General features: G+C 44.2%; 1 protein-coding gene and 1 non-coding gene across 2 annotated transcripts in view; both read left to right on the top strand.

Annotated features, from left to right (window-relative positions):
* LOC126267916 (uncharacterized) overlaps positions 1-27,859 on the top strand; it is a 376,167-nt gene that overhangs the window by 297,692 nt on the left and 50,616 nt on the right. The gene's annotated exons all lie outside the window — the stretch shown is intronic.
* Trnas-gcu (transfer RNA serine (anticodon GCU)) lies at positions 3,422-3,496 on the top strand. The gene has a single exon. It is a non-coding gene; the product is annotated as a tRNA-Ser (tRNA).

Raw genomic sequence — 27,859 nt, 5'->3', positions numbered from 1 at the left:
TTTTTAGCCACCGACCTGCTCAATACGCCGAGCGGAATATAAGTCTTTTTCTCGTCACAAAATTTACTTAAAAATTCCGAAATTTCGACACACACATCGGAATAATTATGCCGTGACTTTACCACACTTTTGATGTATGAAACACTGCTAGATCCGGCAACTTCTCGTGTCCATCGGAACTATTACTGCACACGTCCGATCTGTTTCACGGCTAGGCTCTCACTCTTCTCTAGAGTACTCTAAGTCTTCTTTACCAGCAGAGAAAGGCGCGCGAAGAATATTGCTTTACCATTGGTCAGTTCGCTCAACAGCCAATAGCAAAACAACATTCTCCAGGGTCAATCCGCGCTTTTCATCAATAAGCAATCGCAAAATAGTAAACCTTACGACTGCACTTTTTACCGACGTAATTATCTAATACGCTGAATTTTTGTTTATGCATAAAGTTATTTACTATAGTTATTTATACCTGAATTAACTTTCCCTTTACCATAAACGTACTTTACAAATCTGTTCCACAAAAATCCACTTTGTCCATATCCATACTTCTTCGAAATATTCCCACACTAAATCCTACTACATAACTCGTTAAACAATTATCTTCATATTAACCTTAAACTACACTCACACATCATTCATACTGCTAAAACACATTTATAACATTTTACCTACACAAAAAGACATAATAACACTTTATGAAAATACTAGATTTATGAAAAACATTCTATTACTTTAGTGCTCTCTAGTGGGCACAATCGAAACTAAATCAGTTCCCCTATCCAATACCGTTCTCTATCGGCTGATACATAAATTACGTGCGCGTCCAGTCTTGCGTCACCATCTGTCACTCTCCAGCTCTGAGACACATCTCCCACTTAACCGCCTCCAAGGCAGGATCGTTATACGGCGCTACGCCTCACACAGTGTGTATCGCTAACAAGGAAACCTCCCCATCGCACCCCCCTCAGATTTAGTTATAAGTTGGCACAGTCGATAGGCCTTGAGAAACTGAACACAGATCAATCGAGAAAACAGAAAGAAGTGGTAAGGAACTATGAAAAAATAAGCAAAATATACAAATGGAGTGGTCCATGCGCAAGATAGGCAACAACAAGGATATTGTGACCTCAGGAGCGCCGTGGTGCCGTGATTAGCATGAGCAGCTGTGGAACGAGAGGACCTTCATTCAAGTCTTCCCTCGAGTGAAAAGTTTAATTTTTTTTTATTTTCAGACAATTATCTGTCCGTCCGTTCCATGAGAGGTAACTGCGCCGTAGTATGGGGACGCTACACCTAAACAAACATCGAAACACACGACGCCAGTCGACTACAGCGCACGGAAGAGAGAGTATTCCTGCTAGCGAGGCTCCTTGGCTGGCAGTTGGCTGTTCGCTACTTTGGACGAGAGTGCATTGAATACGTGAGATGTATTCCGTCGACAATATGAATCCAGAAAATATAGCTTGCGACTTCAATAACAAGGTCAATGATAATTATTGTCTGAAAATAAAAAAAAATCAAATTTTCACTCGAGAGAAGACTTGAACCAAGGACATCTTGTTCCGGAGCTACTCACGCTAACCACGGGACCACGGCCCTCCTGAGCTCAGATTATCCTTGTTGTTGCCTATCTTGCACATGGACTACTCAGTTTGTATATTTTGCTTTTATATATTTATATATAGTTCCACGGAACACGGAACTCCTTCCTGTTTTCTCGATTGATCTGTGTTCAGTTTTTCAAGGCCTATCCACTGTGCCAACTTATAACTAAATCTGAAGGGGCTGCGATGGGGAGGTTCCCTTGTGAGAAAGGTCGCTCGTCTCCTGTGATACACGGAAATGCTTCGAGATCCGTCGCGCTGCAAGTTGTACGGGTTCTGTTGCAGCACTGGTCGCTGCTGTGTTGACCGCCGGCTCGCCGCCGCTGCGTCTTGCTCCTCGGGCGGGAGAGCGCGTAATTTTTCAATTAGAAGCCCGTGCCGGCCTGACGTGATCCCGAATCAATATGGGGCCGGGCGCCGGACCCCGCCCAATAAGGGTTGCGGAGGGCGAGCGTGCGTTATGCGCGGAATGCGAGGGCGGCTGCACAATGGCGGCGGCGCCCGGTTAGTCACCTCCTAACAAGGCGGTGTGGGCGTCGGGGGCGGCGGGGGCGTCGGGGGCGGCGGGGGCCAAGGCCCGAGGGCCGCGCGTTTTCCGCGCCGTCGGCCGCCTGGCTCGCGCCGCCTCCGGACATCGACGTTTCCATTAACGCGTCTTCACTGGGCTGGACGGCGCCGCCGCCTCTACACGTGGACGCCCGCGCGGGAGCGACGGAGCGCGTCGTGGCGAGCTCCGACAGCAGGGCAGCGTGCAGGCCGTGTTCCGAGCACGGTGAGGTCCGTGCCCTCTGGGTGGTCTAGCTCAAGTGTACGACTTCGGAGAGAACAGCAGTTAAGAGCCAACTAATAACAAACAGTACAGTCTGAGGCAGGACTGCAGAAAATAATTTATTTATGAGTCCAACCAAGTCAAAGCCATGGAACGGATCAGTGCATAGTTTACAGAGCACTCGTTACAAAACATACAGCGTGTTAAAAGAAGGTACGGCCAAACTTTCAGTAAACATTCCTCACACACAAATAAAGAAAAGATGTTATGTGGACAAGTGTCCGGAAACGCTTAATTTCCATGTTAGAGCTCATTTCAGTTTCGTCAGTATGTACTGTACTTCCTCGATTCACCGCCACGATTTCATACGGGATACTCTACCTGTGCTGCTAGGACATGTGCCTTTACAAGTACGACGCAACATGTGATTCATGCACGATCGAGCTCCTGCACATTTCAGTCGAAGTGTTCGTACGCTTCTCAACAACAGACTCGGTGACCGATGGATTGGTAGAGGCGGACCAATTCCGTGGCCTGCACGCTCTCCTGACCTCAACCCTCTTAGCTTTCATTTATGGGGGCATTTGAAAGCTCTTGTCTACGCAAGCCCGGTACCAAATGTAGAGACTCTTCGTGCTCGTATTATGCATGGCTGTGATACAATACGCAATTCTCCAGGTCTGCATCAGCACATCAGGGATTCCGTGCGACGCAGGGTGGATGCAAGTATCCTTGCTAACACAGGACGTTTTGAACATTTCCTGTAACAAAGTGTTTGAAGTCACGCTGGTACGTTCTGTTGCTGTGAGTTTCCATTCCATGATTAATGTGATTGGAGAGAAGTAATAAAATGAGCTCTAACATGGAAAGTAAGCGTTTCCAGACACATGTCCACTTTTTGTAACACCCTGTATAATCAAAAGAATATATTCAGAGTTCTTTCAGGAGTGTTAGTTCTGCAAGGTTTGCAGGAGAGCTTCTGTAAAGTTTCGAAGGTAGGAGACCAGGTACTGGCAGAAGTAAAGCTGCGAGGATGGAGCGTGACTCGTGCTTGGGTAGCTCAGTTGGTAGAGCATTTGCCTGCTAAAGGCAAAGGTCCCGAGTTCGAGTCTCGGTTCGGCACACAGTTTTAATCTGCCAGGAACTTTCAGAAAAGAATATACCAATAAGTAACAAATTACAAAGAAAAACTCTCAACTACTGCCAGAAACTCTCGTGCAGAATAGGAGCACAGTGTCACGAGGAAATCTTTGAATTTCGATTTGAAAGATTGAGGTTAACCGCTCGACATTTTTCAGTTGTGCTGGAAGTGTATTTGAAACGTAGTCTCGAGAATAGTGGGAACCTTTATGTGAAGTGCTTAGCGAAATGTTATCCAAGTGCAAGTCGTTGCGCTGTGCGGTGTTCACTGAAATGATGCTGCAGTTTCTTTGGAACGAATCATTACAGTTAATCAGAAATCCGATCATGGAGCACTTATACAGGGACAGCAGAGTTAGAATTCAGAGACACCTCAACAGTGGCCTACACGAAGTTCACAAATTAACACCGCACATATTTCTGACCACTCTTCTCTGATTCTTCGCCCTTTTAACATTCTCTGCTATACATTCATTAACTTCTGATCGGTCGTGAAAACGTGAAAATCCAATGAAGCTCTGCACAGATCTGTAGAGCATTGTCTATAGTATGCCTGCCGATGGCGTTATATCACTGTTCCCACTTCTGAGCCCACAGTAAACACATAAAGCTGCCTACAAAATATTGTCTGCCGCCTATTATGAGTGCTTGCTGAGAGATTTCGCCTGATGTCATGCAACCCCACATAACACAACTGTCGTGCATTTCCTTCCACAATTGTCGGCCATCTACCGCAAGGGCAATGAAGACATTCCCGCAACTTTTTTGATGGGAAGTGTTTGATTACGCACTATATAACCAGAAATTGGCTCTCTGAAGAGAAATTTTTGCACAGAGAACTACGTGCAGGCCATTGTAGAGAATTGACTGAAAGCACAAAGGGTTGCCTGCCTACTGGGACGAGGTTATGGAATGTTGAACGCTGCGACAGATTCCTGAGTCGAAGTGTCGACTATGCAAAGAAGTTGTTATCTTACTAGGCATCTGAAATACGAAGTCTGAAACTCATTCGTTAAAATTCAGCAGGTCTCTGCATAACGCTAGAAACAATTTTCTGAACAGAACAGCGAATAGAACGCTAAATCATCATATACGTTAATGAAATTTCGTCATCCATTGACGCAGCTGGTGCGCTTAAGTTTGCAGTAGGGAAGACGCCAAATTGTTACTCATCCGCTTAGCGTAGCTGTTCGAAATGAGCGTTGCAGTTGAAATCCCGCATAATATGAAACGAATTCTGCAGAAGGATTTAAGTGCGAAAAAGTATCAAATCTGTTAAAATTCAGCATAAAATATGTGCATTATGCAGAGTGAATGTGACAAGTGAAGGTGTTGTGAGTCAAGAGTGTTATTTAAGACTGGAAGAACGATTGTTCATTACGACAAAAGAAATGACCGTCTGTTTGTTGGCAGCAACGAAGTGGTGCAGGAAACTGATGAAAAAATTCTTCAGCAGTTTTACAGTAGTTGTATGTCAACTGTAGAACAACTTTGAACAGATTTCTTGGCGTGTTTTGCATAAGATTGTATGCTAAACAGTTATGGTTCCATGTGCTCAGTGCTCAATAAAGCTGTAAGCTCCTTTTTGAGAACCATAAAACCGGCAAATTTCTACTTCTTTGGACTATGCTTTTCGTTCCGATGTGGAACAAGGGACTGAAGGAAATCGCGGAGACAGAAACAACAGGCCGTGCCCAACAAAGCAAAGAAACTTTGTCAGCCACAAAAGGTAGGACTACCATCCTTCGGAACGCTTAAGGACGACCACTTCTGAAACCTATTGTGAGCCATTAGGAGAGAGAAGAAGGGACGCGATCTGCTGACTAGGAGCGCCGTGCGCGACAATACTCGGCCACATACCACGGTGCAAACACAAGCATTGTTGTGTCAGTAGAGCTCAGACTCTTTTTAACTATAGCTTAGAAGTCAGTCGCTCAAAGTCATTTTCACCTCTCCATACTGATGAGAAACTGGCTTCGATTGACTTGTCTACAACACGGTGCTGTTATTTCCGGGAAGTTGGACAATGCTTTAGAGTCTGGTGAACAACCTTTGACATAATTTCCATTTTCTGTATTGATCAGATGTACTGAAAGCAAGGAATCAGTCGTGAGTATCTCGATGCCAGTGCTGTGTAACTACCTATCCTTTTCCTGTGTTTCGTTACTCTTACGAAGATAACATAGAAGTCAATGACAGATTAAAATAGTGTGGTTAACTGCACACCACCTAAGGCTCTTGGGACATTACGTTAACAGCCAGAAACATGAAAATCGTGGCAAGTTGTGGTTAATACGGATACACGTTTTCGGTTGCCTTGCTAGGACCTCTCATCCCCCGAACAACCGATTCTCTCATAGTCTTTATATGTCTCGCGAATCCGACAGATTGCGACGGGTCAGGCTCTTATCGCGCAGTTTCCTTTCCCTGAAAGAAAATCCACCTACCTCGTTTCTTAGGTAGTTGCTGCACTCGCCTCTCCTGATAGCAGCTACTGGAAAAATTGCAGAAAAGCAGTGTTGAAGAAACTGCAATTTAATAGCCGCTCACCGGAGGCCGCGATACATGTTTGCTGAAATACGATCTATGAGCAATCTTCCTAAATAAATTGAGTTATTGGAATGGTAGTAATTGTTTACTCAAACGAGAACGCGAAGTTGGTAATTCTATTTAAGCTCTTTATTGTCTTTAAGCCTGATCGTCAGCCCGCTAATCTACGTTTGAAGAAAGTTCAGTTCACAATTCTATCCACACTCAAACCCCGCCAGAATTAGCTTTCAAAGTTACGGAATTTACTTAACTGCAACACAGACGATTTTCTAACATACACGTTTGCAGTCGATGTTCAATAATAGTTCGTTTTTTAACGTTAATGCTCGCCATAAGCACTTAGTAAAAGTTTACGAAGTACCGCCACGCTTTTAATTATTAAAGTTACTCGCGTCTTTCGCGGAACGAAAAGTCACAACTCGCTCAAACTCACACTACGCGTTACTGGACTCTTCCAGTCTCAAATCGCACAGTACCGAACCGATGAAGCCGTTTTATGACTTCATTTTACACATTATTCGCGAGGACACATCAAGCATGTCTCTTCTCGATCACAGTTCCTTCGCGACCCCCTCATCCACTCGCGACTCACTCTCCTAGTCTGCTAACCGTCCTCGCATCTCATTGGCTCACACATCACACAGCCAATCAGAATTAACTCTTTGGGTGCGCCTCGCGCCAAAATCTAGCACGCACCAGTCATGACTTCTGAATCATTTACGTCATGATTTCTTGTTACACAAAATTTACTGTATAATTTAACAAACCGAAAGGAAAACTAGACTTTACTTTATTTCCAGAAATTATTTAAATACTCGCGAACGTTCTGGCTGCTTGTACAATACCATACACTCTTGGACATCCGACATTCACTAAGATGGGGAACCACTGGCGACTCTGTTCCCACGGTTACATCGTCTGAACACTTGCGAGTTCCAACCTAGATTTTATACACTTGCAAAGAATGGCGAATGTCCCTCTTTCATTCACTCAGGCACACTCATTCACTCTCACCTACTCATATAAAATAACTGTTCACAAAAATTCAAAACATTTATGGTTTTAACAAAGTTATAGGTGAATTTCTAAAAGTAAAATTCTCAAAATAAATACAAAAGCACGGAAGGTGATTTTGTTTCATAGTTGGATGGTCACTGAAGGTGATCTATACATAATGGTATTTATTTAGACTCGAAAATTGTAGAAATTTGCGTTTTCTGTAAGATTTTTCTAATTTCCAAAATATGCAGGTTTCAAAGCTCAAATTTGGATGACTTATTTTTATTCATAACAGAAACTAGTATATTAACTTTTAATTTCCTCAGGTTCCTCAGTTAGAAGTTATTAAAGATGAAAGTTCCACGTTATACACGCGGCTAGTTAGCGCACAGGTCTTACATTCTCACGGTACAGACATGCCATATGGTCGTGACGTCAGACGAACGGACACCGGTAATCTGCCCGCTACAGCACATATGCTAATCTGATGGCTACTTTACAGTCTGTCTACATTTCACAGTAAATATTTGATAGAAAACTGTGCGCTCGCACTAGTTGCGACGCCACACACCTCCTGAGGAAACTAAATTTTTTCATTCATGACAAACTTTTAGTTTTCTAAAAAAAATTTCTATTAAAGATTTACTCAAACAGCTATTTAACATTTATAGTTCCTGTACATCAATCATCCACTTATACCTAGGGCTGACGACCTACAAAACATCTTATATCTAAACATGCACTTTTATCATCATTCAAAAAAAAAAAAAAAATTTTTCAGATTACAAAAATCTATTTACAAATTCCTGAAAGAGAAAACAAACCTAAATACTATCTTGATGTACGTCACACGCACACTAACACTACTATCGCTATGGTGAGCGTCATTTTTTTACCACTTACACTTAAGATTTTGATAGCACTCGTAGTTCGACCGGGTCCTGCTTGGGAGGTCCATTTCAAGTCTCGTGCTACCACCTCTGTTTACTTCGGCGCACCTGAAACATCAGCTGGCCTCAGTTCCCTTTCTAACTGCTACGTCTTAACCTACAGCAGCGATAAATGGCGCTATCTGCTTGACTCTAAAGTCTCATATTTTTGATAAAATTTACTTTACAGTATGTACAATTTTCAAAATTTTTTTTTTTTTTTTTTTTTTTTTAATGAAAAGTGAATTGACTTTCCTAATGCAGTACCGAAGTGGCACATTTACTCTTTAATTACTTCTTCATCTCATAATCAAACAAGTTATGGTTACATAAGAAATACTAAGAAAAACAATTCCTACAAATAGTTCACAAATACATAATAAATCTCCGCCAGCACTGGTGACTCTCCAGTTCCTGTACAATACACAACAATATAAAATATACACAAAATTATCAATATTACAATTCTGTCTCCAGGCAATCTCCTGTAGTCCTGTATCATAAATTAAACACTGAAAAATACATATTTACTTATTCATTTATCAACACTACAATCCTTATACTAATCTCTACAACAAACTTGGGGAGCTTTGTGTGTCTCTGGTCAAAAATGGAATCGATGTCATGGGTACTTTCCTCATCTCACATATCTGGAGTTACTTCAATTTCTTGTCAACATCAGGTTTTCTCTAGTCACATTCGGGTTTAATTTACAACTCTCATACTCATACTTCACACACTCAGGTTAGTATTTGTTAAAGCGTTTCCTACTAATCTGCGAAACCTCGTTACCCATACTTTCTAACATACATCCACCTCCTGAGTTACCAACGTCGCCTCAGCTCTGTTTACATTCGTAGCCTCACTTCCTTTTGTTTACAAACATCTCCTCTGTTTACCAACAAACGCCACCTCTGGTTACCAACATTAAGCTTTTTATTTACTCACCTTCGTAGCCTCACTTTTTCCTAATATCGAGCTAGCCAAACACTATGCTCATTCTTTCTCCTTTTCTCACATATTTCTCTTCATTTGACAGTCAGTCCTGCTGCACTGTCCCTTTAACTTAACTTCCTTTACCCCTTTGACAGTCAACCTTGTTGCACTGTACCTTTACTCATTTTACCACTAAATCACCTCCTGAGGCTCTGACTTCATTGAACAGACAGTTTTGCTGTACTGCTCCATTTCCTTTCCTAAACATTAGCTTAATGCTACGTCTTAACATATCGTTCTGTTACTTAACAAACAGCTTCAATGTTCGTCACCATATTTTCTGAGGCTCTTACATTTCTTAGTTATTTTACCTTTCTAAGGGCATTACTCACACCTTAGGCCAAACATTTACTTTACTGAGACTTATTACTTATCTGAGGTATCTTAATCCTTTTTGATTTTCTCTTACACTCATTCCTTACGCTTAACCTATACTGCACTGAGGTTCTTTCCTACTCATTACTTAAACACTTTATCACTTAAAAACTACGATAGAGAAGAAGGAAAGACGATAGAATTTTAGTTCTGAATGAAAGAAGAGGTAGGTTGACAATACGGAAAAGAAAGTGGAAGAAATATTGTCAAACGACTCGAGACCTAGTGCTCGTCACGCACTTAGCTCTGCAAAGAGTGCAAAGCTCTCTGAGGTATCTACTCACTCCTGGCCACGTCTCTCTTTGACTAGTATTTGTCTTAAATCGTTTTTCCTTGCTTCATCAATATCAATTAATTCTAGTAATTTCTCCTCGATCCTATTTCTGACACTCACAAGCTCAGACGGATCCTCTACTTTGTTGCCACCGTACTCATTATAGCCCTCCAAGAATTTCTCTGTTTTACAAATACATATAGGAAAATCATTCTGCTCAGGATCCTCACATAGCTGCTTACCGATGAAAGGTATAGTAATTAGTTTACCCTTAATTTTTACCATAACATCATTGGTAGAAAAATTCACCCATCCTTCATATTTATTCAAAAAGTCAGCCCCCACCAATATGTCTACACTCAGTCCATTTATAACTAAGAAGTTCTGTCTTATTTCTACTTCCTTAAATGCTATGGGTAGAAACACTTCCTGTTTTACTGTCTTCTTAGTCTTACCGGTTGCTACTACAATGTTCCAGCCACTTACTGGCATCTTAACAATCTGTTTACTGTTAGGGAGTTCATTTACCAAGTTCTGGGATACTGCACAGACTTCCGATCCAGTATCTATCAAACATTTAACTGGTTCATTTAATACTCTTAGCTCTACTATCGGTTGCCCTAAGTACTCTTTATTTATTTTGGGTTCTGCTTCCTCCAATAAATCTTGCACAATTTCTCTCCTTTCGAAGCCTGTCTTTTGGGTGGCAATCACATTCACACTTACAGGGTTTATTTCATGCTTATTATCACCCTCAATTCTAGTGGCAGCTCCTATTAGCCTATCCACTATTGCTAAGTCAAAACATTTTTCCAATGTTTCCCCCTCTTTCTCATTAACCTCCTTTTCTACGACCCTATCCAAGGCGTCGTCATTAACCTCTACCTCCTCCTCTAATCTATCCTCTTCTTCGTAACTATCTACAACATCAATTATCTTATCAAGCACAGTCACAACCCTGCCATTATTACTGTTCTCACCCCTATCCGACAGCTCTTCATTAGTTTTACTGTGCATAATGTCTTTCTGATTATTACCCTTATAACTAGTACTTAGTTCTTCAATAAGTGGCTTCTTATGATTATTCTTACAGTTAATTGGTTCATTAACCTCCACTTGACTTAAAGCTACTATCTCTGTCTGTTTTACGTTATCCTCCCTAAATTTTGTAGCAACAACATTTATGTTAGGTGGTCGTTCAGGCTGCTTTCTTATGAATGGTTTTGCCAGCGGATTTAACTTTAAACGCTGTTGCCTACGATCGCCAGCACACTCGTAGACAATTAATGGTTTTCCGAGCGCGGTGCGTCATCACTATGCCTCCAGCTGACCGCCTCACCTCCTGACATCTGTCGGCCGCTGTCATACTGCTCGCGTTCATTGAACCTGTTAACATATGTTCTTCCTCTACCACGTGAACTGCCACGGTATCCGCCGCCTCTCTGAACACCCATCCTATTAATGTTTACATCCGCGCGATTGTCATTCTGCCTAGCAGGCGGGCGATGCTCCCTCCTCATGTTTTCTTCTTCTTTTTGGACGGATTCAACCCTTTCTAAATACTGTACGAACTTGTCAATGTTATCTCGGGGCGCAGATATGATCTTAGTTTTCCAGTTCCACGGTAGCTTATTTTCTACCCCTAATATGATCTGTTCTGTTTCTAACTTATTACTAAGGTAGGACAGAGTTGTTACCCACCTTTGAACAAATCGTTTGATGCCCTCTCTCTTGGGGTCATACTTCTCTCCCGACCAGAACCGATTAAGAACATCCATCTGCTTTCTCTTTCCCCAGTATTCCTCAAAGAACGCTAATTTAAATTCTGACAATTTCGCGTATTTTTCAGAGGCTAAATTCCCCCATACTCTGGCCTCTCCCATAAAATTTGAAGTGATAAAGCCTATCTTTTGTTTATCGCTCCATACTTTCGGCAAAACGTCTTCAAAATCGTTCCAAAATTCTCTGGGGTGCATGTTCTTACTTGGGTCAAATTTTAAAAACTGTCTGTGGGTAACATACGCAACCTCGGTAGATTCAATTATTCCACTGGAAATTATACTACCACTATGGTTAGAAACACACTGTTCTACTTTGGTTAGTCTGCATTCATGCCCACAAAGTTGCTCATTCACACTTTCACTGAAATGGCTTATGTGAGTCTCTAAATTATTGACCTTATTTACAACTTGCTCTCCAAGTTTCTCACACCGAATTTTGGTATCATTTACTTTACATTCTAAGGCGGCATGATTAATTTCATTGGAATTCTCTACCACTTTTATGTGCTCACATACTTTATCTAATTCTGCATCAACATGGGATTTAAATTGCTGTTGATCCTCAGTAACCTGTTCGATTCGTGTCGTCAATTCACTTTGCACTTGAACAATATTTTCTGTACATTCTAGTTTAACCTGCTGTATTTCAACATTTACTTTACTACTGAGCACTGCTAAATCTTGCTTCCAACAGTCTCTGAGATCGGATATTTTGGAATCTAAATCAGCGCCCATTTTAGTCATCTCATTACTTAAATCAGATCCTAATTTAGACATTTTTGAATCCATTTTACTTGACATATTAGTTTCCATTTGTGACATATTAGTTTCCAATTTTGATATACTGGAATCCATCTTACTTGACATATTGGAATCCAACACGTTCATCTTAGTTAATAGATTCATCAGCATACTGGCGACATTATCCTTCGCCCCCTCATTTGCTGATACAATGTCCCTATTAACATTAACTACCGGCATGGGTAACTGTAACTCACTGGGCACTGACATATTTGGATCTGACTCCAAACTATAATTAACATAGGATGAATCAGTCAAACTACTACTGAAATTGGGTTGAGACACGTCTAAACTAAAATTCATGGGGTCATTTTCCCCTGTCTCCATCCCACTATCACAACTTAGTTCCACCTTTTTGTCACTTGGTTGAAACTCAGCCATTTTTCTCAGTTTGACTCCACAAACACACAAAGTTTTCAAAAGCACTGTACTTAACTTTGTGCTTCGGCGTGCTGCGTTGCTGCTAGATGAAACTGCGGGTCCGTTCACCATACACTGCAATGCTGTACCAGTTTCCGGGCCCCCGCTCGAATCAGCGCTGCCAACTGCCACTGCTGTCGTCGCCTCTGCGTAGTCTCCGTAGCTCGTCGTCTGCCAGACGCCGTCGTAGACTGCTATTCCAATCGGCGCGTAGTCACCGAAAAATTCTTCCGTTCCGTACAACACATTACAGTTCACGGACACTTTCACTGTCCTTCCTATTCACGTGGCGATATCAATTTGTACGCTACACAGTTCCTACACATAGCGAGCACTTCTGTATTGTCCGGTAATTGTCACTACTGCTTTTTTTTTTTGAAATTCACTGGAATTTACTATTTTTGATTCCCGGCCGATGCACCACTTGCGACGGGTCAGGCTCTTATCGCGCAGTTTCCTTTCCCTGAAAGAAAATCCACCTACCTCGTTTCTTAGGTAGTTGCTGCACTCGCCTCTCCTGATAGCAGCTACTGGAAAAATTGCAGAAAAGCAGTGTTGAAGAAACTGCAATTTAATAGCCGCTCACCGGAGGCCGTGATACATGTTTGCTGAAATACGATCTATGAGCAATCTTCCTAAATAAATTGAGTTATTGGAATGGTAGTAATTGTTTACTCAAACGAGAACGCGAAGTTGGTAATTCTATTTAAGCTCTTTATTGTCTTTAAGCCTGATCGTCAGCCCGCTAATCTACGTTTGAAGAAAGTTCAGTTCACAATTCTATCCACACTCAAACCCCGCCAGAATTAGCTTTCAAAGTTACGGAATTTACTTAACTGCAACACAGACGATTTTCTAACATACACGTTTGCAGTCGATGTTCAATAATAGTTCGTTTTTTAACGTTAATGCTCGCCATAAGCACTTAGTAAAAGTTTACGAAGTACCGCCACGCTTTTAATTATTAAAGTTACTCGCGTCTTTCGCGGAACGAAAAGTCACAACTCGCTCAAACTCACACTACGCGTTACTGGACTCTTCCAGTCTCAAATCGCACAGTACCGAACCGATGAAGCCGTTTTATGACTTCATTTTACACATTATTCGCGAGGACACATCAAGCATGTCTCTTCTCGATCACAGTTCCTTCGCGACCCCCTCATCCACTCGCGACTCACTCTCCTAGTCTGCTAACCGTCCTCGCATCTCATTGGCTCACACATCACACAGCCAATCAGAATTAACTCTTTGGGTGCGCCTCGCGCCAAAATCTAGCACGCACCAGTCATGACTTCTGAATCATTTACGTCATGATTTCTTGTTACACAAAATTTACTGTATAATTTAACAAACCGAAAGGAAAACTAGACTTTACTTTATTTCCAGAAATTATTTAAATACTCGCGAACGTTCTGGCTGCTTGTACAATACCATACACTCTTGGACATCCGACATTCACTAAGATGGGGAACCACTGGCGACTCTGTTCCCACGGTTACATCGTCTGAACACTTGCGAGTTCCAACCTAGATTTTATACACTTGCAAAGAATGGCGAATGTCCCTCTTTCATTCACTCAGGCACACTCATTCACTCTCACCTACTCATATAAAATAACTGTTCACAAAAATTCAAAACATTTATGGTTTTAACAAAGTTATAGGTGAATTTCTAAAAGTAAAATTCTCAAAATAAATACAAAAGCACGGAAGGTGATTTTGTTTTTTTAGTTGGATGGTCACTGAAGGTGATCTATACATAATGGTATTTATTTAGACTCGAAAATTGTAGAAATTTGCGTTTTCTGTAAGATTTTTCTAATTTCCAAAATATGCAGGTTTCAAAGCTCAAATTTGGATGACTTATTTTTATTCATAACAGAAACTAGTATATTAACTTTTAATTTCCTCAGGTTCCTCAGTTAGAAGTTATTAAAGATGAAAGTTCCACGTTATACACGCGGCTAGTTAGCGCACAGGTCTTACATTCTCACGGTACAGACATGCCATATGGTCGTGACGTCAGACGAACGGACACCGGTAATCTGCCCGCTACAGCACATATGCTAATCTGATGGCTACTTTACAGTCTGTCTACATTTCACAGTAAATATTTGATAGAAAACTGTGCGCTCGCACTAGTTGCGACGCCACAAGATGTCACCCAAGCAAGGAAAACCAGAAACTGTGTTGGATAAACTTAGACATAGACTCGCGCACTGAAGAGCCACAGAAACTGGTACGCCTGACTCATATCGCATGGGACCCCCTCGAGCACACAGAAATGCCGCAACGAGACGTCGCATGGGCTCGACTAACGCCTGAAGAAGTGCTGTAGGGAATCGACATCATGAATCCTGTAGGGCTGCCCATAAATCTGTAAGATTACGAGAGGGTGGAGATCTCTTCTGAACAGGACGTTGCGAGGCATCCCGGATATGTTCAATCGTGTTCATGTGTGGGGAGTTTGGTGCCCAGCGGACGTGTTAAAAGAGTGTTCCTGGAGCCACTCTACAGCAATTCTGGACGTGTGAGGTACTGCATAGTACTGCTTCAATTTCGTAAGTATGCAGCTGACCAGACAGGATGCTTATGTATGTGCAGTCGTATCTAGACATATCAGGGGGCACATATACTCCAACTGCACATTCCCCACAACGTTAGAGAGCCTACACGAGTTTGAACAGTCCCCTGCTGACAAGTAGGGTCCATGGATTCATGAGGTTGTCTCCATGCCCACACACGTCCATCCGCTCGATACAATCAGAAACGAGACTCTTCCGACAGGGCAACATGTTTTCAGTTATCAACAGTCCAATGTCGGTGTTGATGGGCCCAAGCGAGTCGTAAAGTCTTGTGTTCTGCACTCACCAAGGATACACGAGTGGGCCTTCGGCTCCGAAAGCCCATATCATGATGTTTCGTTGAATGGTTCGCACGCTGACACTTGTCGATGGCCCTGCACTGAAATCTGCAGCTGTTTGCGGAAGGGTTGCTGTTCTATCAATTTGAACAATTCTCTTTAGTCGTCGTTGGTCCCGTTCTTGCAGGATCTTTTTCCGGAGATTTGATGTTATACCGAATTCCTAATATTTACGGTACACTCACGAAACGGTCGTAAGGAAAATCCCCACTTCATCGCTACCTCGGAGATGCTATGTGGCATGTCTCGGGCGCCGACTATAACACCACGTTCAAACTCAAATCTTGATAACCTGCCATTACAGTAGCAGTAACCGATCTAACAACTGCGCTAGACACTTGCTGTCTTATATAGGCTTTTGCGACCGGAGCGCCGTATTGTGCTTGCTTACATATCTTTGTATTTGAATAAGCATGCCTACACCAGTTTCTTTAGCGCTTCAATGTAATTCATATTTATATGGTAATAAATAAGTTCAAAATATTGTAGACATCAGTACTGAGGATGCTACGCTACTCTGAAAGAGTAGAACAACATATTACGCTCTCCTACACTCGTCTCTTGTAGTGATGACGATGGAAAAACTCGATAAATTAGAGCTAAAACGGAGGCTTATCATCACTAATTCTTCCCGCGCACAGTCCACGAACGGAACAGAAAAAAGGGGATCAGATGGTAGTACTAGAAATGCCACACAACGTCAGATGTCTCGTATAGTATTAATGTAGATGCGAACGTATAAATGAACAATAAGTTATTTGAAAGAAATGAATGACTGTGTATTGTACTTACTACTGTGAATCCTTAAAGTTTTATTTCTTATTTCACCTCTTTCGTCGAAAACATTTTTCTAGAAAAGATGCACGTGAAATTGAACTGTGTTATAGACCAAGAATCACAGTCGGATCTCCCTCTTTCACAGGCACTCCTCCGTCAAATGCCCTCCCGCTTTACAGACTGGCTTCAGTCTGTCGGCACGTCTTCTTTGTTCTTCTTCACTTCACAGCATATCTCCCCAGCAGCCACCTGCCCCTGGCACGTTGTCCAGAGAGCACGTAGTCTCCGAGCTGTTCGGAAAATAAAACATCGCACTAAAATATCGTCGTGATCTGGTGTCCATTTCATTTCAACAGCGTGTCCTGGTCTGAACCTTCATGACCACGCAAGTCTGGTGGCGCTCTACCCGGAGGTAAGCAAATGGAACCCCGGCGATGGAAAAAGTTTCAGTAGCCAATGTTTTGCCGGTGAAAAAGGAGCGGTGGGGTGTACATTTCTTCATCGCTTGGCTGCTTCCTCGCTTAAATAAAGAGTCACTCCATAGGGGATTATGGAATGAAGTCAGGTGGCGCCACTGCTGCTGACCTGTCTGTCTGATTGGAGCGTCAAGTTCGACGGCTTCGTCAGTTCGTTTCAGGAGAAAGAGCAGCAGGCCGTGTGTTGGCACAAACTGTCTCCCACTCTCTTCCAGATCAATGACGCCAACACACCAGAGCCCTCTATAAGCATTCAAAACCCTTTGAGTCTCCCACAAATCAGTCTCACAGAAGTTATTTTGGTAATATGACGGAAATGGTGATTAACTCGTCCAAGAATCACTTAAGCTTATCCCTCGCTCTTGCCAGGTGAGGTCTTTGGCGTCCTTTTTACATGTCTCCTATCCCGTTCCACTGCTGCGTTCTTCTCTGACGTTGACCTCTGACGTATCGTCTAGAGGATACACACTTCACCATTTCTCCTTCACTTCCGCCTTGATGTCCGCCTTAGTGCACTCCTTCCTGAGCTTACTCATCATCTCGTGTTATTGTCTTCACTGTCGTCCTTTCCGTTTTTCTCAATGTGCATCAATTCATGGTTTCCACGACTTATCCTAATCACGTGGCCAGAAAAATTTGCCTTCTGCGTTCCGATTTCTTGATCCGTTCTTCATGTCCTAATGTAGTTTATCCTTTGTTCTTTGGTTTCATATTTCACCTCATCGTTTTCCCATCTTTCTGTACACTTTCTCTACAGTTTCTCTAGTCATTTTTCGCTCTATCTTCCAGTGTTGTTACAACAGCTGAATACAATGGCACAGCACTCATTCTTATCATGTAGCGTTTGATCGTTTTATGTACTCACTTATGATTTACTAAACTTGTATGTGGTTGTACACGAGGCTACAATCTCCTTCATCCTCTTATTGGTCGACGCACTACTGCTTCTTCTTCCTGTAATATACGCTCTTAGACATTTTACTTATTCAGTTTTTCCCTTTTAAGTTTCAGCCGTTTACATTGATATTTAATGTCATTGTCTATATAATTACCTAGCATCAGGTTGTTCCTTTGCACTTCCTTCGGTCAAACTTAATAAGATTATGTCTCTAGAATGAACCTTTCACTCTTCAGCGAAATGAAAGCTGATTTGAAATCGGCGGATAAAAATTATGTACAGTAGTAGGACTGGAAGCTGTAGCCTTACTCTCGTAGGCAGGGCTCTTACCGCTGAGATGTGTAGCCGCGCCGTCCCCGTACGTTCAGTTCCTCGAGCAGCCTTCTCCTTATTCCTAAACTTGACATAGCCATGCAGGGTAGCCGTGCGTCTCCCCCGTCGGAGATCCGAGTCTTCCCTCGGGCATGGGTGTGTGTGTGTGTTGTCCCTAGCGTAAGTTAATTTAAGTTAGATTGCGTAGTGCGCAAACCTAGGGACGGATGACCTCAGCAGTTTGGTCCCACAGTCCTTACCACAAATTTCCTAAACGTCATATAAGATCTTTCGCAATCCTGGGAGAAAGAGTATTGCCTGCGGCAGAGTAGGTTCCACGTTAGAGTCCCTGTTCAACGCACTGTTTTAATCTGCTATAAAGTTTCGTAACAACTGCAGAATGAATGATTCATCCTGGAAACGATGCTCTAGGCTGTTACTGAGCCGTTCTCCGCAATATCCTTTAGTCCATGTGAAACGTCCCCTTAGAAAAATTTATACAAGAGTGTGCTTAAACTGACACACAATATTTTTAGCGCAACGCAATCTGACTTTCAATAATCCCTACAAAAGAATGGCCCTGACTAACATTAACCTATACCTCTCACAAATCACTTACCTCACCAAAAATCTTCGTAACTCAAACTACTGCAATACAGCGAGCGCCACTACTGCCAGATAAATAAAAGATTCAAACTACAGAAGGCACTAACTACTGATAGGCATAGTTAGCAAATGAAAGATTTGGATGGAGAAAAAACAATGTATTTACCTTAATAGTGGTCAAAAGTCATAATATATACATATCAGTCCATGCCAACCAGTCTTACAAAATTACTTTCTCTGATGGACACACGTCCAGATCACCCGCTCTCAAAACTCCGCCATCTCTCTCCCCACATCCACCACTGCTGGCGGCTCACCTCCAACTGCGCAACGCTACGTGCTGTTAACAGCCAACTGCCCAACACTACTATAGCAAATTCCAACAATGCCACCCAGCCACAGACTGCACACAGCACAGCCAGTGATTTTCATACAGAGCACTACGTGGCGGTGGCTTCACCAATATAAGAACCTAAACAGCCTACTTACATAGCCCCCATGCTGCCCACAAAAAATTTCCTACTTACAGAATGAACACCTATATCTTTCCGCACGAACTCTGATTTCCCTTATTTTATCGTGGCTTTTTAAAAAAATGTGGGTCATTACTGGTGGTACGACCCTCGTCATATGTAATTCAAAATCTTCTCCCCTCATGTGGAACTTAAAATATGTTTCTTTCAGTGGTTCATTCCTTATTTATCTTCGCATTGTCCTTACAACTACATCCACCTGCGACCACTCGGTTTTCATGGTGAATCTCTGAAGTAGTGGAAGTTTAATTATGACCATCCTAACCAAGTAAGCTTAAGTGCGCGCTGTTGTCGCCGTGTAGACAGCCATTTGCCAGATTCGTATCACGACGGTGGTTTAAAGAAACGAGTTTGGCGACTCATTGCCTCGGCGTAAGCCGGGCGACGCAGCCGGCTGCCGCGACGTGTGGCGGCTGCCCTCCTCCCGTTTCCCCGGCTGTGGGTGGGCGCGCGCCTGGGGCCCGTGAGTTATCCGGGGCGCAGACACAGCACAGAGGGCGGGGAGCGGCCAATAACGGCCGCCTGATCCCGGTAAACACGCAGGCCGCGTGCCGGCGATCAGCGGCGCGCTGTTAATTGTCAGCAGGCAGCGGGCGGCCGCGCTGGGGGGCCTGGCGGTGGAGGGGCGGCGGCCGGGGGCGGCGGCCGGGGGCGGCTGCCGGGGGCGGGAGCTGCCGCCGAAGGCGCTGGGCATCCAGCGCCGTCCAAGGTGCATGGGTTCCTCAGTCCGCGCCTCCGAAATTCTTCATCAGCCTTCCAATTCTCCACCAGACCGTCAGTTCAGAATTACACTGAAGAGCCAAAGAAACTGCTACAGTCCGCCTCGAGCAAGCCAGAGTGCCGCAACACGATGTGGCATGGACTGGACTAATGTCTGAAGTAGTGGTGAAGGGAACTGAAACCATGAATCCTGCAGGGCTGCCCCTAAATCCGTAAAAATAAGAGGGGCTGGAGATCTCTTCTGAACAGCACGTTGCAATCCATCTCAGTATGCTCAATAATGTTCATGTCTGGGGAGTTCTGTGGCCAGCGGAACTGTTTAAACTCGCAAGAGAGTATCTGGAGCCACTCTGTAGCAGGTCTGGACGTATGGGGTGCAAATTTGCCCTGCTGAAATTGCCCAAGTCCGTCGGAATGCACAATGGACATGAATGGATGCAGGTCAACAGACGGGATGCTTACGCACGTGTCACCTGTCAGAGTCGTATCTAGACGTATCAGGGGTCCCATATCACTGCAGCTACACGCGCCCGACAACATTACGGAGCCTCCACCAGCTTGAACGATCCCCTGCTGACATGCAGAGTCCATGGATTCATGAGATTCTCCCTATACCCGTAGCCGTCCTTACGCTCGACACAGTTTGAAATGAGACTCGATAGAGAGGTTGCTTTCGTACGTTTCACCTGTCAGGGTCGTATCTATACGTATCAGGGGTACCATGTCACTCCAACTGCACACGCCTCACACCATTATAGAGGCTGGACCTGCTGACATGCAGGGTCCATGGATTCATGAGGTTCTCTCCATACCCGTAGACGTCCTTCCTACACTTTGAAACGAGACTCGTCCGACCAGGCAACATGTTTCTAGTCACCAATAGTCCAATGACGGTGTTCACGGTCCCCAGGCCAGGCGTCAAGCTTTCTGTCGTGCAGCCATCAATGGTACACGAGTCAGCGTTCGGCTCCGGAAGCCCATATCGATGATGTTTCGTTGAATGGTTCGCACGCTGACACTTGTTGATGGCCCAGCATTGAAATCTGCAGCCATTTTCGGAAGGGTTGCCCTTCTGTCACGTTGAACGATTCTCTTCAGTCGTCATTGGTCCTGTTCTTGCACGATCTTATTCCGGCCGTACCGATGTCTGACATTTGATGTTTTACCGGATTTCTGATATTCGCGGTACACTCGTGAAATATACGTACGGGAAATACCACACTTCATCACTACCTCGGAGATGCTGTGTTCCATCGTTCGTGCGCCGACTGTAATACGACCTTCAACGTGCCTTAAATCTTGATAACCTGGCATTGAAGCAGCAGTAACCGATCTAACAAGTCCACCAGACACTTGTTGTCTTATACAGGCGTTGCTGATGTCAGAGCCGTATTCTGGCTGTTAACATACCTCTGTATTTCAGTAAACGTGCCTGTACGAGTTTCTTTACCGCTTCAGTGTAAGTTTAGATCTTTATTGTTTGAACTATCATATGTTGTGTGATAGAATGCATGTAATTTACCATAGTCAGAATATCCTCCTCCTACCCTTTCCTCCCACCCTCTCCCTCCCCTTCCTACTGTACATGGATATCTCTCTTTCAGTTGACATTTACAGTAGATACCAAGCAACCAGAACAATTTCAAAGGGCCGTTGATATTGCAGCACCACGGAGCGGCAGTGCAACAGGCGTCAAATTGGGAAGAACTGTACTACGAGGAAGGTTCAATAAGTAATACAACACATCTTTTCTGGAAGCAGGTTAGTGTTATTCTGGATTCCAGCACGCCACTCTTTTAGTTGGAAATCCCTATATTTCAAAATATTCTCCTTTCAATGTGACGGTGTAACACACTCTTACTGCGAGGGCCTTTTTACCTCAGCACGGTACCACTCTCGTGGTCGAGTTATTGCTGCGCCAATAACCTCCCCATAATCCTCATACTGCTTTCCGAGGAGTGTTTCCTTGATTGGGCCAAACAGATGGAAGTCGGAAGGTGCGAGATCAGGGCAGTAGGGTGGATGAGGAAGAACAGTCCAGTGAAGTCTTTGTGGGCTCTTCTCGGGTGTGCAGCCTTGTGTGAGGCCTTGTCTTGTCATGAGAAGGAGAAGTTCGTTTGCATTTTTGTGGCGACGAACGCCCTGAAGCCTTTTCTTCAAATTCCTGAGGTTAGCGCAATGTACTTCAGAGTTGATCGTTGCACCATGAGAGACGGCATCAAATAAAGTAACCATTCAGTCTACTAGAAGGCCGTCGACATCACTTTACCGGCTCTGGGTGAGATTTTGAACTTATTCTTCAGAGGAGTGGTGCTGTGCCATCATTCCATGGAATGCCGTTTTATTTCTGGTTCAAAGTGATGAGTCCATATTTCATCGCCTGTGACCCTGTTCGACAAAAAATTGTTACTATTTGCCTCGAAAGAAATTCCGTAGAAATTGCTCTTTATCATCTTCTGTTAAGCGGCAAGGAGCCAGCGGGCCGATACCGTTGTGTAGTCCAAATGGTGGACGAGTGTGTCAGCAATACCAACAGAGTCGCCCAGCTGAGCAGCGAGGTGTTTCATTGCGATCCGTCGATCACGTCGAATGAGAGTGTCCGCACGTTCCAGCACTTCAGAAGTCACAGCTCTGTGCGTCCAACCGGTACGCGGGACATCGGACAGGTTTGTGCGACCTTGTTGCGATGACGACACACGCCTCGCCCAAAGACTCATGGTGGTTTCGTTCACATCCGTAGACATTTGCAAGTGCCTATGAACATCCGCGACGCTATAGTTCTCCGCCAAAAGGGATTCAATGGTAGCTGTCTGCCTGGAACGTATCTCCATTACAGACGCCATAGCGGCACTATCTACCGGATCTTCATTAAACTATAGAGACTAAAGAAGGAGTATTCCACCATGTCCCAAGCAAATTCTCCATTTTTCAGTTGGCTGCGAAAACAGTGTTGGATTACTTTTGGAATGCTCCTCGTATAGTACAAGTTACGGAAATTATTTTCATTTCAGCGTAATTGGAGGAAGTACACTATGTAATAAAATGTATCCGGACACCTGGCTCAAAATGACTTACAAGTTTGTGGCGCCCTCCATCGGTAATGCTGGAATTCAATGTGGTGTTGGCCCACCCTTCGCCTTGATGACAGCTTCCACTCTCGCAGGCATACGTCCAATCAGGTGCTGGAAGGTTTCTTGCGGAATGGAAGCCCATTCTTTACGGAATGCTGCACTCAGGAGAGGCATGGATGTCGGTCAGTGAGGCCTAGCACGAAGTCGGCGTTCCAAAACATCCCGAAGGCGTTCTGTGGGTTTCAGGACAGGACTCTGTGCAGGCCAGTCCATTACAGGGATGTTATTGTCGTGTAACCACCCCGCCACAGGGCATGCATTATGAACAGGTGCTCGATCGTGTTGAAAGATGCAATCGCCATCCCCGAATTGCTCTTCAACAGTGGGAAGCAAAAAGGTTCTTAAAACATCAATGTAGGCCTGTGCTGCGATAATGTCACGCAAAACACGATCATACCATAACACCACTGCCTCCGAATTTTACTACTGGCATTATACACGCTGGCAGATGACGTTCACCGGGCATTCGCCATATCCACACCCTGAAATCGGATCGCCACATTGTGTACCGTGATTCGTCACTCCACACAACGTTTTTTCACTGCTCAATCGTGTATGTTTACGCTCCTTGCAGCAAGCGAGGCGTGGTTTGTCATTTACCGAAGTGATGTGTGGCTTATGAGCAGCCGTTCGACCATGAAATCAAGTTTTCGCACCTCCTGCCTAAGTGTCGTAGTACTTGCAGTGGATCCCGATGCAGTTTGGAATTGCTGTGTGACGGTCTGGATAGATGTCTGCCTGTTACACATTACGACCCTCTTAAACTGTCGACTGTCTCTTATCAGTCAACAGACGAGGACCGCCTGTTTGCTTTTATGCTGTACGTGTCCCTTTATGTTTCCACTTCATTGTCACATCAGAAACAGTGGACCCAGGGATGTTTGTGTGTGTCGAAATCTCCCATACAGGCGTATAACACAAATGGCACGCAATCACCTGACCACGTTCTAAGTCCCTCAGTTCCGCGTAGCGCCTCCTTCTGCTCTCTCACGATGTCTAATGACTACTGAGATCGCTGATATGGAGCACAGTGCACCTAATATGAGAAACGTGTGTTTTGGGGGTGTCCGGATACTTTTGATCACATAGTGTGGCTTCGAAAAATTATACAAGACTGTGTTTAAACTGACACAATATTTTTAGCGCAACGCAATCTGACTTCCATAAATCCCTACGAAAGAATGGCCTTGACTAACATTAACCTATACGTTTCACAAATCACTTACCTCACAAAAATCTTCGTTACTCAAGCTACTGCAATACACCGTGCGCCACTACTGCCAGCTAAATAAAAGATTCAAACTACGGAAGGCACTAACTACTGATAGGCATAGTTAGCAAATGAAAGATTTTAATACAGAACAAACAATGTATTTATCTTAATAGTCATAATATATATAGCAGTTCATCACATCCAGTCTTACAAATTTCAAAACTGCGCCATCTCTCTCCCCACGTCCACCACTGCTGGCGGCTCACCTCCAACTGCGCAACGCTACGCGCTGTTAGCATCCAGCTGCCGCTGCCCAACACTACAATGGCAGACAACAATGCAAACCAGCCACAGAATGCACACGGCACAGCCAGTGATTTTCATACAAAGCGCTACGTGGCGGCGGCATTACCAATAAAAAACCTAAACATCCTACTTACAAGTGTAGGTAGTAGTAACGCATCTGCGTTCTGTGTAGAAGGAAAGACTGGGCAGTGCGTTTCTTGTTGAAAAAATCGAATTGGATGTTGTTTGTTTGTGACATGATCGTCCTGTGCCTTGTGTAAGATGAGGTGCGGCAGCAGTTCGAGTGTGAATTCGGCAGCTGCTGGCACGTGGCCTACCGACACTGTCGTTTCCGTTCCACGGTGTGTCGCTCTTTAACCCACGACCGTAGTGCGAGTATTGAATCGAGGGCTCGTGAGGACTACAGGCAACTCCACGCGGGATGCCAGCGGGATGCCAGCCACATCACGTCCCTTGAGGCAGGAAGTGGTTCCCTACAAGAGGAGTACCCAAGCAGACGGTGCGACGACGTCTGGAGCGCCACGGTGAGCACTGTTGCGGCTCTGGTTGCCGTGGCAGCAGAGACAGGCACGCCAAGACTGGTGCGCCCAGTAGCGGTACAAGTCACAGGATTGCTCCATGTCGTCGAGTCTGGCTATGCGTGCAGAATTGGAATGGATACATCCAGTAGTGGTGACTCTGAAGAGAACGATTGGCGCCAGACTGCGTTCGCAGTCGTCACAGGGGTCGCTCAACTACTGTGATGGTATGGTGAGCCATTGGGTAGACAAGCATCACTATTTGACACACCCAATTATTACGAGACCAGCCGTCACGTTCCTGATGTCCGAAGGTCGGTCGCTATGGCAACCGTCTAAATCTCTATGATGTTATCTTTCAACAAGATGACTTACTACAGTATGTTGGTAGCATTTTCTTGACGTACCCCAGGTGTTCCGATATGGGCCTGGCCAGCATGTCAACTGATCCACCGAAAATACGTGGTCATAAATTGCTGCGACACTAGCCTACCACCTGTCGCCAGTCACTATGATTTATGAACGCTGGCATAGATCTGAAGAGCATGGAATGACGTATCTATATTTGTCACTGAAGCTCATTGCGATTTGAACACCAAGGTGGTTACAACCATTGTTCCTCCCAAAGATGACAACTCTGTGTGCTAAAATTCCGCGTCATATGTACCCCATATCACCTAACATTTATTCATGTATTCTTCCTTCGACACTATAAAAACAGAATAAGGAATGTTTTGTTATTTTCTATCCTTCCTGGCGCTGCAGTATTCGTGCCCAGTGTGTACATAAGTGATACATCTGATCACCAAAAAGGCTATGTGTAATGGGTAACGACATACAGAGGAGATGATACAGAAACTTAATTAATTAAATGTGCTAGCTACAATCCCTTAAAAAGCCAAAACGAATCTGTAGCTTGTAGTTTCTTCTGATGCGAAGATGTTTCAGCTTACTTCATCAGTTACTCGTTGAAGCTTGTTGAAGATGGTACGATTCAAGCGAAAAGAATATTTAATTTAAATCGTCTTCTATTGTTGAGTCTTGTGGACAAGTTGTGGAGTCTCTGATAGTAATGCTGTCCAGACGAATGCGAAAGTTTGCGTGATGATAACGCATTCTTACGACGCACGTTGTGTGCCTCCTACCGCATGTCCGTTCCACAAGCCTGGAGATTATCTTGTTGTCACCTGCGCAACGAGTTGCATGGCTCCCCGATGAGTTTAGGGACATCTTCAGGTGCACTGAAAGCAGACACTAGCAAATTCACGCTGCGACATTTCAGAAGAGGGCTATGTACCAATTTTGTTGCGTGCCTTGGCGCACTGGTGTCCAGAAAAGCTCCACCGGAGTTCCATACGGCTGTTGGCCGACCAAATAACACCTTACGTTCATAATATCGACTTAGTTGTTGTCCCGAGGTGTTGGAATTTTGAGAGCCGGTAGAGCTTGTCAACAAGCGAGACGCGAACAGCGGCTTGTTGAGTCCGAGCGGCACGACGAATCGCAGAGCTCGCATAACGCTTATGCGAAAACCGTTGACGTGTCCAGAGGTGGGAATTAATCCGTTCTACTTAGAGAACATATCAAAACAAGACGATACCCACACACGGTGAAGTGTTATGTCTGACACGTCATTGAATGTTCCATGCGTGAGGCGAGCGCTGGAATGACCACTGTCGATTGGCCGTAGCCCAGGTCCCTACCGATATCTGTGTTATCGTTTCTGGGAGGAGGCAACATGTCTCTTCTCTCAGTATTTCATATATTTTCCGTTTATTCAACTTAGTAGGGGGTTCGCGCTGATGATGAACAGCTAAGAATCGACCGGACAAGAGTCGGGAAGGGAACATCCAACGTCGACAAATTGAAGACTTTTAGTTAGCAGTACTCCAGTGAATATCAGTCCGGCCTCTTCGTTCCCCACAACTACAGGGTGGTTATAGTTAACCTTGGCGCTACATGAGAGGGACCCCTCGGCATGAAAAATTAGTGATCGTAGGACAATGAAACTTTGTGGAAACATTTGTGAGGACATGCAGAAGGGAAGTGAAAATAAACCACTGACAGAGACACATTTTAATTTCCACATGGCAGGGTACCATCTGTTAACTGCGTACTATGTTTGCTTCCAGATTACAGACGTTGCTCAATGTGCTACCTGAAATGCTTCGTGTGGTATGCTGGCTACCTCGCTCGATATGCTCATGTTCAACCTCCAACGTGTGTTAGTGTCCCGTTAATAAACCTTGTCCTTCAGGTAACCCCACAGCCAGAAGTGGTCTTGGTGGCCGCGCCATTTCGAACGGTTGACCATGGAATATTCAGCTGTCGTGCACAGCTCGCGCATTGCTCGAAGATCAGTCATCGCGTCCAGCTTCTCAGCCATGCCAACAAGTAACTACTTCAAAAATTTGAGGCGCAGTTACACTTTCTCAGGAGGAAATCTCAAATCGTCAATTAATTCGAACATTCGAATCATGTTATTCAACCACGGTGTTGTGAAAGGACCTCTCGGTGTTGTTTCAATGCGTCGATAATCACGAAGAGCAGCAACACTGCTGCTGTTGTTTGAATAAAAACGTTTTACGCCACGTCCGGACCCATGTTGACTGTTTGCAGCTGTAATGCGCTCTGATGGTTGTCTTCCAGCCCTGCGTCGCCGTACCAGTACTGACACCTAGCGGCAACTCGTGACGCTAAACTACTAACAGTGCAAATCCTGATGTAATTCTTCAGCGTTGCCCGGCAGTCTGTTGACATTTTGGAAAAAAGAAGAAAAAGAAAAAAAAGAACAGTACTTCTTCCGGAA

Source organism: Schistocerca gregaria, chromosome 4 (assembly GCF_023897955.1).
Source record: "Schistocerca gregaria isolate iqSchGreg1 chromosome 4, iqSchGreg1.2, whole genome shotgun sequence".
NCBI classification, from domain to species: domain Eukaryota; kingdom Metazoa; phylum Arthropoda; class Insecta; order Orthoptera; family Acrididae; genus Schistocerca; species Schistocerca gregaria.
The sequence above is the reverse complement of the archived record's forward strand: the minus strand, read 5'-3'. Positions and strand labels throughout refer to the sequence as shown.